The sequence below is a fragment of the Notamacropus eugenii genome, chromosome 2, assembly GCF_028372415.1.
Source record: "Notamacropus eugenii isolate mMacEug1 chromosome 2, mMacEug1.pri_v2, whole genome shotgun sequence".
NCBI lineage: Eukaryota > Metazoa > Chordata > Mammalia > Diprotodontia > Macropodidae > Notamacropus > Notamacropus eugenii.
In genome coordinates this window covers 472927527-472942033 of record NC_092873.1, presented here as the reverse complement: position 1 = coordinate 472942033, position 14507 = coordinate 472927527, and positions in this window count along the sequence as shown.

The window sequence follows — 14507 nt, the reverse complement described above, 5'->3', positions numbered from 1 at the left end:
GAAAAAAAGCTAAGTTGCTTTGCCCAAGGTCACATAGGTAGGAAGTTACAGAGGAAGGATTTGAAATTGAGTCTGAAATCCATTCTGTATCCATTGTAAGGTACTACCTTGTCTGCTATATTGTGTGCTAGGTGCTGAGGGTACAAAGACAAAGGAAGCAGTCCCTCAAGGGGCTTACATTCAAATGGAAGAAAACAAAATGGAAACAGGCAGAAAGTTTTTAAAATTTATATAAAAAGTAAATACAAAGTAATATGGTGTGGGGTGGGAGAAGAGTCCTACCAACAGTGGAAATAAAGGAGCAAGGGATTGTAAGAGTCACAAGGCAGGAAGGAGCATGCTCTGGGCATAGAGAGACAAAGACATGGAGACAAGAGACAAGACAATATTATCTACTGGGAGCAGCAAGTTGGCCAGTTTAACTGGAATGTAGGGTGAAACCACACAGAATGTCATAATGACAGAGGAAACAGAATTAGAAATCTGCCCTCCCTCCAAAGGGCAATTGAAAGGCATGTGGCAGAACAAAGTGAGATGGAAGGGAATAAGAATTTATATATTGCCTACTACATACCAGGCACTATCTTAAATACTTTTTACAACATTATCTGACACTATTAAATATTGGTTTTTTAATAATATTATTTTGTGCTTTAAGAAAGTATGATTTCAGAAAAACCTGGGAAGACATATGGTCTGTTGCAAAGCAAAGTGAGCTGAACCAGCAGAAAATGATTGACTGTGAATGATGGCACTACGTTTATTCCTCAAAAGCACCTACAATCTAGGTGCTACCATTATCCCTATTTTGTAGTTGAGGAAACTGAGGCAAATAGAGGTTAAATAACTTCTCTAGGGCAGTAGCTAGTGAATATCTGAGGCTGGATTTCAGCACAGGTCTTCTTGACTTCAAGGACCAGTGCGCTGTCCATTTACAATCACTTGTTTCTAAGTAAGCCATAACAACTTGACCATTATGAGTTGTGTTGGTTCAGTCGTTTTTTTAGTCATGTCTGTCCGCGACCCCATTTGTGAACTCATTTAGGGTTTTCTTGGCAAAGATACTCGAGTGCTTGGCCATTTCCATCTCCAACTCGTTTTACAGATGAGGAGTCTGTAATAAGGATTAAATGACTTGCTCAGAGTTACATAGTTAGTGTGTGTCTGAAACCAAATTTAATCTCACAAAGATAAATCTTTCTGACTTCAGGGCCAGTAAGCTCTCCACCTAGCTGTCCCACGAGTCGCATGGGAAGTGGTTTAAAATATATCATTAAGGATGCGTAGAATGTAAGTTCCTTGAGATCAAGAATATAGCTTTTAATTAAGCTTTTATGTCCTCATGGTTGATAGAACACTATTGTGTCATAAGAAATAACAAGCAGGATGATTTCAGAAAAATCTGGGAAGTCTTACATGAACTGACACAAAGTGAAATGAGCAGAATCAAGAGAACACTGTATACAGTAACAGAAATACTGCAATGAAATCTACTATCCATGACTTAGCTACTCTGACCAAGACAACGATCCAAGATAATTCCAAAGGACCCATGATGACAAATGTTATCTATATCCAGAGGGAGAACTGATGACCTCTGAGTGTAGATTGAAGCATACTTTTTCACTTTCTTTAATTTTCTTATTTGTTAATGTGTTTTCTTTTGCAATGTGACCAAAATGGAAATGTTATGCTGGACATCATATTTATAATTAGTATCATATTCCTTGCCTTCTCAAAGGTTCAGAGAAGAGTGGGAGGGAGGGAGAGAATTTGGAACTCAAAGTTTTTAAAAATGAATGTCATTTTTAATATAATTGGAAAATATTTAACGAGGTAAAAATACATTTTTTTAAAAAAGATTTTGAATCCACATTGCCTAACATAATAATTTACACATTCTAAGTGCTTAGCAAATGCTTATCAAATTGGACCACATATATAACTGGAAAAGGAAGTGGCCAATTCAAGTAAGAAAAAAATGTGACAACAAATAGATAGCAGAGGTGGTTTATTGGTACCCCCAAGATGTTAAAAGAATAAGAGTAAGGTCTTCAGCATGGTAGGTAGGTTTTCTATGGAGAATGTATAGGAAAATCTGAACAAGAATTATATAGAAGGGAAGAATGTACAGTGGCTACAATTCAATTTAAGCAGTCTTAGTCTTTCCTGAAGCATGGGGAGGTATGGGACTGATTGTAAGTATTAGAGTCCTAGCTCTTTTCTAGCACTAGAGTACAGGTACCCTTCATCACCTCTGAGGCACTTCTTATGATAGCCACTCCAGATCTCTGACTACTGAAGTGGTATGAGAAAAGCATGGGACTCAGGGCAATCACCCAAACTTACATCACCCTGCCCTTTTTACAGTTGTTCAGAGCCAGTCCTAAGATAGTAATGAGAGGGCTGAGCTAGGAATAAGGTAACGACTGAATAGAAAGACATATAAGTAGACATCTCTCTTGTACGTCAATAAGTGTATGTATGTGTGTGTGTGTGTGTGTGTGTGTGTGTGTGTGTGTTCCAAAGTCACACAGAAATAGTTTGAGCCTACTATATCAATAGAAAGAGTGCTGGATTAGAAATCCCAAGACCTGGGTACAAATTCTGACTCTGCCACTTACTACCTATGTAATCTTGGACAAGTCACAACCTCTCTGCTAAGCCACTTACACCAGACCTTTCCACGTGATTTGCAGCTGAAATCTCTTTATATTTTGTCTATCCCATAAGAATGTGAGTTCCTTACCACCAGGGACTATTCTGCTTTTCTATTTGTATCCCCAGCACTTTGCCAAATGCTTTTCCATTCATTCATTCGTTGATTTTCTGAGCCTAAGCTTCCTTAAGTGAAAAATTATAAAGTTATACTAAATGACCTTGAAGGTAATCTATAACTCTGTGATTAGAGTAATCATACATTACCTGCATTACCTGCCCACTCCGCACCTTCACAAGTGGAAATAGTTAAAGGCTACCTGATGTGGGCTCCACAAACCCCTTCATAATACTCTTATTGTTACCTTTTCCTTTGGATATTAAGAGAAGCAGGGAGTACAGTGGAAAGAGCACTGGACTGAGAGTCAGGAAATGCTTATTCTAGCCAGACTCTGCTATCTCTGGGATCTTGGACAGTTACTTTACCTCTCTAGGTTTTTAGATCAAAAAGTTTTCCCAAACTTAAAATGAATAGTAATAATAGCAGTAATAATAGATAATATTTACATTGCACCTAGTACGTGCCAAGTACCATGGTAAGCACTTTACAATGATTTTGTTTGATCCTCACCAAAATAGGTAGATGCTATTACCATCCCTTTTTACAGTTGAGGAAACTGAGGCAAAGACAGGTTAAGCAACTTGCTCAAGATCACACTGAGACCAAATTTGAACTTGTCTTCCTGATTCCAGACTCAGCACTCTATCCACTGCACCAGCTACCTGCCCCTAAGAGTGTTGTTCAGTCGTGACTGACTCTTTCTGACCCCATTTGCGGTTAACTTGGTAAAGATGGTTTGCCTTTTCCTTTTCCAGCTCATTTTTACAGATAAGGAAACTGAGGCAAATAGGGTTAAGTGACTTTCTCAGAGATTTGACTCACACAGCTAGTAAGAGTCAGAGACTGGATTTTAACCCAGAAAGATCTTTCTGCCTCCAAGCTCAGAATTCTATCCATTGCACCACTTAGCTGCTCCCAGGAGTAGCTGATCTCTAAGGTCCCTTCAGTTTTAGGGTGCAATGAATGTTTTAGTACCACCTATACATATATATTTCTAAATGTGTTAACTATAAATCTAGCATGATAAAATGTCCATTTAAATAGCTCTAATTTGCATTAGAAGCATCACTTGCTTACAACTACTAGAAAAGTGCCTAGATTGTATTCACAAATAGATGCTGAAGCCTTGCCAACATAGTCTTTCCCCAGGTAATAATTCACATCACATCATCATATCTTGGCTCAGTCCTTCACCTCTCCTGAGACACATCTGGCAAAAATTCCAGCTCACAAAGGCCTAGAGTGACTTTAGCAATTGCCAGTGAAAGCTTCCTATAAGACTTGAAAAGTGTACCCCAGGGAAGAGTAAGTTATAGCCTTTTCAACACAAGTAATTAACTGTATCTCTAGAGATATTAAGTCTGAAACTCAACATATTCAGATCAGATTATGTCATCTTTCTCCTCCAAACCCTCTTCTTTTACTAATTCCCTTATTAGCACCAAACTTCTGGGTTCACCACCTTAGTGTCATCCTCAACTCCTCCCTCTCACCCCACATAATTGAATTCCTTTGCCAAATATCATTTTTTTCTGTCTTTATAGTTTTCATATTTCTTCTTCTATAGAGTTACCAACCCAAGTACAGGCTCTCATGATCTCTCACCTGGATTATGTACAAAAATTTCCTAACCTTCCCTTTGCCTCAAATCTCAGCTCACTCTAACACACCCTTCTCCACCCAACTGCCAAAGTGATTTTCCAAAAGTGAGGGTTTTACTATGTCTCACACACATGCATGTGTGCACACACACACACACACACACACACACACACACACACACACACACACACTACTCAGTCAATTCTAGTGTCTCCCAATTGCCTCCTGGATCAAGTACAAATTCCTCTGACATTTAAAATTCTTCGTAAACTGGTCCATTCCTACATTTTCAGTCTTCTTACTTGTTAGTACACTCCACTACTATCCAGCTATTTTCTGTTCTCTGAATTCTCATAGCTCTAAATTTCTCTGATAAAATAAACAGGTTAGCACTTGCTTGATAGTTGTTTCATCTAGTTAATCTCATTTAATCAACCGAAAAAATAAGATCCTTTAAGTCAGGGACCGTGGTTTATGCATCTTTTGTAATCCCATTATAAATGTTCAGAAAATATATCTAACTTAGGAATAAGAATGCTCCAAAAATTTATTTAAGTCAGTTGTTAAAACTTAGAATTTTTTATAGGAGTATTGTTAAACGGTATATAGGGGTTAGCTTCTCTAGCCAGGCTATAAAAATTCCTATTTTACTCCCTTATTGTGATGAGAGGCAGCGTGATAGAATAGATAAAGAACAAGTTTTTCAGGCAGATCGGAGTCTAAGTCCTGTGTAACCCTTGGCAAGTCACTTAAATTCTTAGCACCCCAAGCAACTGTCATAGTTTAAAGAATGATTGCTGATCTTTGCCAATAGAGGAAGTTCCCTTATAGGTAGAGTTCCTTATACTAAAGAAAGTACGTGTTCTACCCAAAAAAAGAAATCATCATTCACGTTATCAAACGTTTTAAAATTCAGAAAGTACTTTCCCAGCATACTATACAGTTATAATATTAATAACTAAAGAAAATAAATAGTGCCTGATATGGATCGAGGATCCTAGATACACATTTCCCTTCATTTCTTTTTCATGTACAGGCTGCAGGTTTGAGTGGTTTGGAAAGTACCTCTCACTATTCCCCCAAAGAACTGGGATGACACTCAGCAGCAGATTCGGGGAGACAACTAGAGGCAAATTTCTGGTTAAAATGGTGATATGAATGAGCTCAACTTTTCCAACAAATACCCCAGCATAGATTTAAATGGCAATTAGATAGTGCCCAAGTGATCAAGAAGACCAAAGAGATATCTCAATTCAGTCCAAGACAAACAGGAAGACATTCAGAAGCCTAAGGCACTGGAGAATAGATACACCTAGTGAGGTAGAAGCCGAATGAGCCTGGTAAATAAGATCTTAAGTGAGCAGGATTTCTTCCCTGGCCTGTTGTGGTAGCTGTAGAGGACAGGACTATCCCCCACTAGGTCACTGCACAGGGAGACAGAGTTAGGCAATGCATGCATGCTTTAGGTCTCTCCAAAAAACCCAAAGGTAGTGTTCCCATGGGAGCCACAAGAAGGCAGGGCCAGATTAAGCATCATATCTAAAATGCTCTCCAGGAACCCTCCAGAAGACCTGAGACTAGTAAGAGCTTTGACACCCAGTTGGGATCTACCAAGGCCAGAGTTAGAGATGGAGTCAATTCCCAGTTTGGTACTGTTCAGGAAGACAGAAATCAGGTCATGGTCAGTACCTGTGTTGAGCCATCAGGAGGAGAGAAAGAAGTCAGGAACTGGGCCTGAGATCATTGCCTACTCCCAGATATTCCATCTAGGACTATAGTAGCAGCATTACCCAGACTACAGAGGGGATGGGATGAACCAGGGACTATTTACCACATCTAAGAGGTTAGGAGAGAAGCAAATCCCAGCCCTGGCACAAAGTCTCAGTTTAGAAACTGAGAATAAGGATATAAGCAAACAAAAGAAAATGCCAAATACAAAGAAGGAATAATTTGGGTTAGGGGATGTCCAAGAGATAAATCTAGAAAAGAATAAGTACTCTAAGTACAAATAGAATCTCAGAAGAAAAGAAAAAAAGAATGGTTTGGCCACAAGGAAACAAAACAAGAGGTTTTTAAAAATTAAATTAGAGCTCATGAGGGAAAAAATTAGGAGAATAAATAACTTAGAATAGAAGACAGAAAACTTTACGCAAGTAGTAGGCTCCCTGAAAAAAAATAGAATGGAGCAAACAGAATTCCATGAAGCAACAAGAACTACTAAAACAGTCAAAATACTGAAAATTTAGAAGATACAAGGTATCTACTATTACAAATAATTCACCTCTAATGCATTTGAAAGTTCCACTTCTCTGCCCAGCAGCTAAAAACAATTTTAAAAACCATAAAAACCCTCTTTGAGGGGCCTTTTGAGGAACTTACAATTTCAAGTCTGTGAATATCCAAGAAGTCCAACCCTACTAAGTTCAGCCCTGCTTATTCCTCGTATTTGAAAGTCTCTGCAAAGATTAGTTTAAAGCTTTTTCTAATTTAAATATTTTCTCTAAGAATGTATCTCACATGTCCAATCAGTTGCTGAATTCTATTAATTCTATCTCTACTAAATTTTTCATCTGTTCTCTCCTTTCTAATTCCATGGCCACCACCTAGTTCAAACCATATCTCATGCCTCAACTGTTTCAAGAACCTTTGAAGAGGTGTCTTACACCTCTCCTCTCTTCACTCCATCCTCCAGATAATTGCCAAAGTGGTTTTCCTAAAGCACAGTTCCCTAGTCAATAAACTCCATTGCCTCCCTCCAAATTATCTCATATTTATTTACATATGTTCTACATATGTTTATATATGTGCTCATCTTCCCAAATAAAATATGAGGTTTTTTTTAAGGACAAGGACTGCTTCATTTCTGTTTTTCTAACCCTAGTGCCTAGGATAGTGCTCTTACCAACTAAATGTATGTGGATTGATTAACCTAGAAAGCAGGTTAAAGAGATATCATTACAGACTCACTGAAAAGAGACCAAACAAAAAACCTGGATACTATATTTCAGGAAATCATAAAAGAAAACTTTCTGGTGTCTTTCATATCCAAAGGGCAAAGTGAAAATAGAAAGAATTCACCTGTCACCTTCTGAAAGAACCCCCAAATTGAAACAACCAGGAAGCTCGTAACCAAAATTCAGAGCTTCTAGGTCAAAGAAAAGTAAATATCACAAGAAGCCAGGGAGTTCAAGTACAAGAAACCATAAATATAAAAAAGAGGGAATCTTGGAATAAGACATCCCAAAAGTCATGAGAAAAAAAGGTTAATAACTAAGAATAATTTGCCTTACAAAAATAAGTGTAATCCAATAGAGGAATGGAGCATTTCACTTTGAAGTATTCCTAATGAAAAACTAGAGCTGGGTAGAATCTTTGCAATGCCAACACAGTTGACAATGGTTGTTTGCTCCTTGAAGTGGACCAGCGACATCACACATAATGTCTCACCTTGCCTGTAAATTGGATTAGTGTCTTTGATGTCTGTCCCAGCTCTAAGCACTCCACAGAGCCTGCTTCAGCCACCTTCATGGCTGTTGGAACAAACTGTTCTCATCTGCCATTTTGCCGGAGAACATCATCACATGCTTGGGATAGACATTGCCCTAATTCATGGGTCTCAAGCCTGTTGATTGTGTTCAAACTGCTTTAAGCTTATCTGCCAAGAGGAGTTTACCAGGGTAAGGTCATTACATATGTTACAGCTTCCTGGAACCACAGATAAAGTTGAATGAATCAGGTGGACACCAAAAGTGGATGAGCAGCTCTGGAAAGGGCTTGGCAAGCCCTCAAACCGGAGGTATCAGTCCTCCTGAAGACTCCCCCACATCCCACACAGTTGACAATAGAAACCTAGTAAAGTAAATAAATTTGAGCAATTGGAAGGTACTACATGGTGATAAAGTGTTTATGTGCTAATAGGAAAAGAAGAGACAAGTATTCCTTCAGAATTTCACCATCCTGGTATCCCAAGTGTCACAGAGGAAATAAAGAAAAACCAATATGACCCTAGGGGTGGATTTGTTCTGCTTTGTTCTGCTGCATTAAAGAGTGGGAGGTTAAAAAGACAGGGGAGGTGAGACAGACATAAACCATGGATGAAAGGATAGAGTAGAAATTTATTATTTCTCATAACTGAGAATGTACATATATAGAAGAATGTACAAATATAGAAGGAATATTAAGGGAGTGAGTATATGCTGAGTTTCACTGTTATCTGAAACTAGCAAAGAAGTATTTAACATGCACACACAAAGACTTTGGCATAAGCATACATTACATTCAACAGGGAAACAGGAAGGTCAGGAAAAGGGGTGAGACAAATGAAAAATCCAAGAGACAGAATGTCTGAGTAATTAATAATCTTTTTATTAATTAGGCTAGTAAATAATGGATACATTGAGGTCAGTGGTCTCTTCCTTAACCAAAGACCAGAATGGAGGTGGTTGAATGCTTAAATACTTTGGGAAAAGGGGGTATTGCTGAGGGTGAAAATCAACTCCGATTGGTTAACAGTTAGTGAGAGGTAGACAAATAAATGAAGAGGTAGGCAAAAAGGTTTCAGCTCCTCCTGCTGAGTAAGTACATGGCTTGATGAGATTCAGCTACTTCCAGTTATCTAGACAAAGGAATCCATATCCTGATGGACTGGGGAATCTGTGGCCTTGAGGCCACAGGTGGCCCTCTATATCTTTAAGTGGAGCCCTTTGATTGAGTCCTTTTATTCTGTGAAGTTTAGATTCAGTCAAAGGACCCCACTTGAGGACCTAGAGGGCCACATGTGGCCTTGAGGTCACAGGTTCCCCAACCCAGAAAGTTGCTGAACAATTGGCCCCTGTTCACCTAGATTAGATTCTCTTTATCCTCTAATCAGAGATAAGCTATCGTAGTTGGGTGGGGTCCAGTGGATTCCCACCCAAGATTAAGGAGAATGTCTCATGGTGTGCCATGCCCTTACTAGGACTGGACTTTGAATGAGGAAGCAAAAAATGAAAAAAACCCTCTAATAACTAACCTACTAATAATTGGTTATTAATAATCAAAAAGCAGGTCTTTGAGTCTCATATATAAAATTGGTTATTAATATAATAAGAAAATAATCATTAGAGTTTAAGAAAGAAGTTGGCATTGAAGAGGGAAGTCATAAGCAAAATAATCTTCAACTTCAAAACACAAAAGGAAGAAAAAACATGGAATGGAAATGGATGGCTTCTTGTAGAAGTGTTTAATGTTTTCCTTCCATTTTCACTATGTTTACTAATGAGCTTCTTGAGAGCGAGGATTGTCTTTTTCCTTTCTTTATATTCCTGGCACTTAGCACAGTGTCGGGCACGTAACAGCCATTTACTTAATAAAGGCTTGTTATTGTTGGTCTGTTGTTTTCAGTGGTGCCAACTCTTCACAACCTCATTTTTTTCTTGCCAAAGATACTGGAGTGAGTTGCCTTTTCCTTCTCCACATCATTTTACAGATAAGGAAACTGAGGCAAACAGGTTAAGCGACTTGCCCAGGGTCACACAGCTAGTAAGCTTCTAAGACCAGATTTGAACTTAGATCTGAGTTCAAAGGCTTGTTAACTGACTAAACTATATCACCCACAGTAAACTGAATAACTGAGATCGATTGAAGTCACAACTACAGAAAGAAAATTCCAGATGCAGAGTGGGGACCCTAGAGATTTTATTTTTTAATATTTTGAGCAACATTCTGTACTTTTCTTCTAACTAAGTTCCCAACCTGGCAGGTATGGGTTTAAACTGTTCAGTAGTAAACTATTCAGTCACACCGCCTGCCATATGAATTGTAAATTTAAAGAAGACAGCACACAAACTGTCTTTTTGGAGTACTAACACTATTGCAGTGCCCCAGTGAACACATGAAAGACACATGGATGTCACAATAATTCTTCCCTCTATGCTGGCACAACTAATCAAGTTGTACTCAATTTTATTCAAGAGGCAATAGACTTAGAAAACTTTCCAACAGACTTGGAAACAGGAGACAGGCTCAAATCCCACCCCTGATAATCTATACAACCCTGGGCAAATCACTTAAACTCTGAGATTGTTTCCTCATATGTGGCATGAAGATGATACTATTTTACCACCATCCTTACTGGGCTTTTGTGAGAGAAGTGCTTCGTAAACCTTAAAAGGCTACATAAATGAAAGTTATTATTTATTCAGAAAGGATTTAAAGAGCCTAAATCACAGTTTAGGGAAAAGTATGTTGGGTTTGGATTCAAAAGATTTGAATTCAGAGTCCTCTTCTGTCACTACCTATGTGACCTTGGGTAGACTCTTAAATTCTCTGGGTTCCTCATAGGTAAAATGAGAAGGTTTGACTAGATCAAGCTCAGGCCACTTTCCAGCTTTAAGTCTGTGATCCCATGATCCTATGAATAGCAATGCTCTTTCTCAATATCCTAGTCTTGGGCTGGTCTCAGTCCAAATGCAGCAGCTGAGCTTCCTGCCCATGTTTACCAGCCCCTTAAGAACTACAGTTTTATCCTGTATTTGTTTCTCAAGAACTTGGGCTTGCTTCTTGCCCATGTGATTTTGGTCCTGGGTGTTTAGACTTCCCATTGCCCAATTCCTGATACCTGCCACTGAATTTCCTAGATGCCATATTCACCTGCCCCTTTTAACTTCTGCCAGTTTAGGGTGAGACCCTCACAATCCAGCTAGCCAAAAAGAACACTATTCTCCACAGATTCCCTCTGTTTTACCTTTGTCCTCACTTCACACCTGTTCCATCACTACCTCTATTGAACTCTTAGTTTCCAAACCTTACCTACATGACTCCCTAATCCCAGCCTCCCTCAGTCAGTCTCAGCCTAAGATAGACTAGTATGAGCTTCAAAACGAAAGAATGTGTTTTGTGATACCACTTAAATCTCTAAATTTGGTCCCCACTTGCAGATGAGGAGAATGTCACCATTTCTTGAAGAAATAAGGAGAGGGAGAGAAGTCAAGAGGAGAAGAAGGTTATACATAGTAGGGAGCCACAGAGGGCTTACCAATACTTGACAGTCAATGATACCAATACCAGCTCATATCCCAACCTAGATAAATCAGACCAGAAAACTTGTTGAATGATTATTTGGAAAACTTATGCAGTCATCAACAAAGAGCAATTAATGCTTATTATACATATATGTATGCATGTGTGTATGTATTATATACATAGTATGTGTGTATATATTATATACGTGTACATATATACATATATATAACATACATTGTACCATTGTTGTTTTAAGTCATTTCAGTCAAGTCGTACTCTTAGTGACCCTTTGGGGCTTTTCCTGGCAGACATTTGAACTCAGGTCTTCCTGACTGGATCTAGCATTCTATCCATTGCACCTTCTAGCTGCCTAGTTATACATTTTATAAATATGCACATGCACTCACACACACACACAAGCTACATAAATTTAACTACAACAGAGATTGTCATGACCTTCTTGGACAGGGGTGGGGGAAGACTGTTACTTAGTTTCAAGTTACCTATGGATAGTAATATATGAGAAAATAATACCCTCATTTAGAGGTTCTTAACCTGGGGTTTGTGAACTTTTTTAAAAATATATTTTGATAACTATATTTCAATGTAATTTGTTTCCTTTTAATCCTATGCATTTTATTTTATGTATTTAAAAATATTATTCTGAGAAGACCTTGCCAGAATGTCAAAATGATCCAAGACACAAAAAAAGCTTCAGAACTTCTGCCCTAAGCAATAGAGGCTCTGGGTTAGGATATAAATTCACACACACACACACACACACACACACAAGTTACTTGATCTCTCTCATTCAAATTAAAAACTCAAGAGGTTTGGTAATAGCAAATGCAGAACTGCAAAGTGTCTAGCTTACTTAATATTGTGGAAATTTCTTATCTTGCATTTTCTTCATATTATATCTTTATAATTAAGGCTTATTTTGACACACACACTTCCCAAAAGAGTTTTTCATTGAAAATTAAATGATCAGAACAGGGTAATTAATACATGCTATTTGTAAAGCAGCTTAATATGTGTCAAAAAAAAATTATGTAATCTGAGAAATCTGGGTTGTTAAAGGGAGCTTCAGGCAGAGCAGACAGACCCCTCTAACAGGTTAGGATCACAGATTTAGAGCTCATAGTGACCTTTAAGATCAGCAAGTCAAACATCTTCATTTGACAAGTGATAAAACTGAGGCCCAGAGAGTTTAAACCACCTGCCCAAGCTCACACAGCTAGGAAGTGGCACAGATAGGGTTCAAAGGTCCTCTTACTGTAAATCCAGTTCCCTATTGCCCTTCCCTTCACCTGAACAAAAGAAGGAAGAATTCATGTGCAGGCACACACTCACGCACACACACACACACACACACACACACATACACCCTCACACATATGCATGTGCACACATTATTGGGTACAGATATATATTTCACTTAACAGAAATAAGGAAAAAAGAGATCTTATATCTTATTACAGTAAGAGATCTTACATCTTATTAAATTCGCAGTGGTCCCTCATTGATTGATTTGAAAGACTTTTAACACCTAGACTAATTTCCAATATAATTTCATCAATCTAATAAAGTAGCCATCTCCTGAGACATCAACAGACTTTGAATGAAAGATTTGGTTTTTAAAAATGTGCACACACATATGAATATAGATATTATACAACTTATATGTGTGTATATACACATATGCATTATATGTGTATACATGTAATTATTCATATATACAGGGTGTCCCTAAAGTCTTAGTGCTGTTATGAAAGCTTAAAATGACATTAAGATTTTTGGGACATCCAGTATAATGTTAGAGGTGTCTCTGATAACTTTAGAAAAGAAGACTAATCCTAAAGGGAAAATGAAATCTATCCCCCAAATCTTACTCTAGTAGAAAGGCTCTGAGACACTACAAACCCCCTTCTGCCACGCCCCCCTCGCCCCACCAGCCCCATGTAATCAGCAAAATGTGTCAGTCATGGAAAATTTAAAAAAACTAAATTAAAGCCCTAGGGTCTGTCCTCAAGCCTGTTAACCACATTGTGTGTGGGTGTGTTTGTCCTTCATTGCCTGAAGAAGATCACCCATCAGAGAAATGACATGACTTGCATTTGACTTTCTTTTGAGTGAGGGTTGTGCAAGTCACCAGCCTCACTTCTCCTCCAGAGCCATCTGAATCCAGTGACCAGATATTCATCAAGATGACTGGAGATGACCCAGGATGAGGCAATTGGGGTTAAGTGACTTGCCCAAGGTCACACAGCCAGTGAGTGTCAAGTATCTGAGGTGACATAAGAACTCAGGTCCTCCTGACTCCTGCACTGGTGTTCTCTATTCACTGCACCACCTGGCTGCCCCTCAACCATATTGCACATTTTACTAAAAGATACTCTCCCCATCACAAAGAGAAAAAAGCTCCATATACTGTATGATTGAAATAAAAATTAGCTTCATTTCTTCAGCTTTTTGCTTTAAATTTTTTTGACAGTTTCTTCCTTTCTCTGACTTGCTTCAAAATGCAAGAATTCCTAGAAGAGATCACACTTTAAGCTTTTATCAGCTAACATATTAATGAAAAATAAGCTATGTATCAGGGACTAGTAGGAATGGGGTGATAGAAACCTAAATTTTCTCTGGACAAAAAGGCTGCAAAAAGCCTTCCTTAGGTCACCAAATAAGCAAAAAGAGCCGTATGTTATACTATGTGGTATTGGACTTGGAGCCAGAATTCTGAATGATATGATGACTCCTGGCAGAAAAGGTCACCACCACCCCACCCCAATACAATTGTACCTTAGGACAAAGTTCTCATGGTTCCTACTGGGCTGATTAAAAAAAAAACTGTCAAATATCTTGAAGAGCAGGTGTAGGGTTGACAAATTCTTACTGATTCTGATCTATGCCCCTAGTTCCATTTAACCAAAGAATGCTTTGTGAGGCAGGATTTTGAATTGAGAAAACTTTGTACGGAAACAAAAGAAATAAATACACTAGGTGCCTCCAAAACGTGAATGGAGATGGGAGTGGCAGATCTGTGAGATGCTAAATCTGGGTCTCTCCTACCTAAGGGGTAAAACTACGGATGAAGATCTGAACGTTTTCAGTCATTCCTTTAATA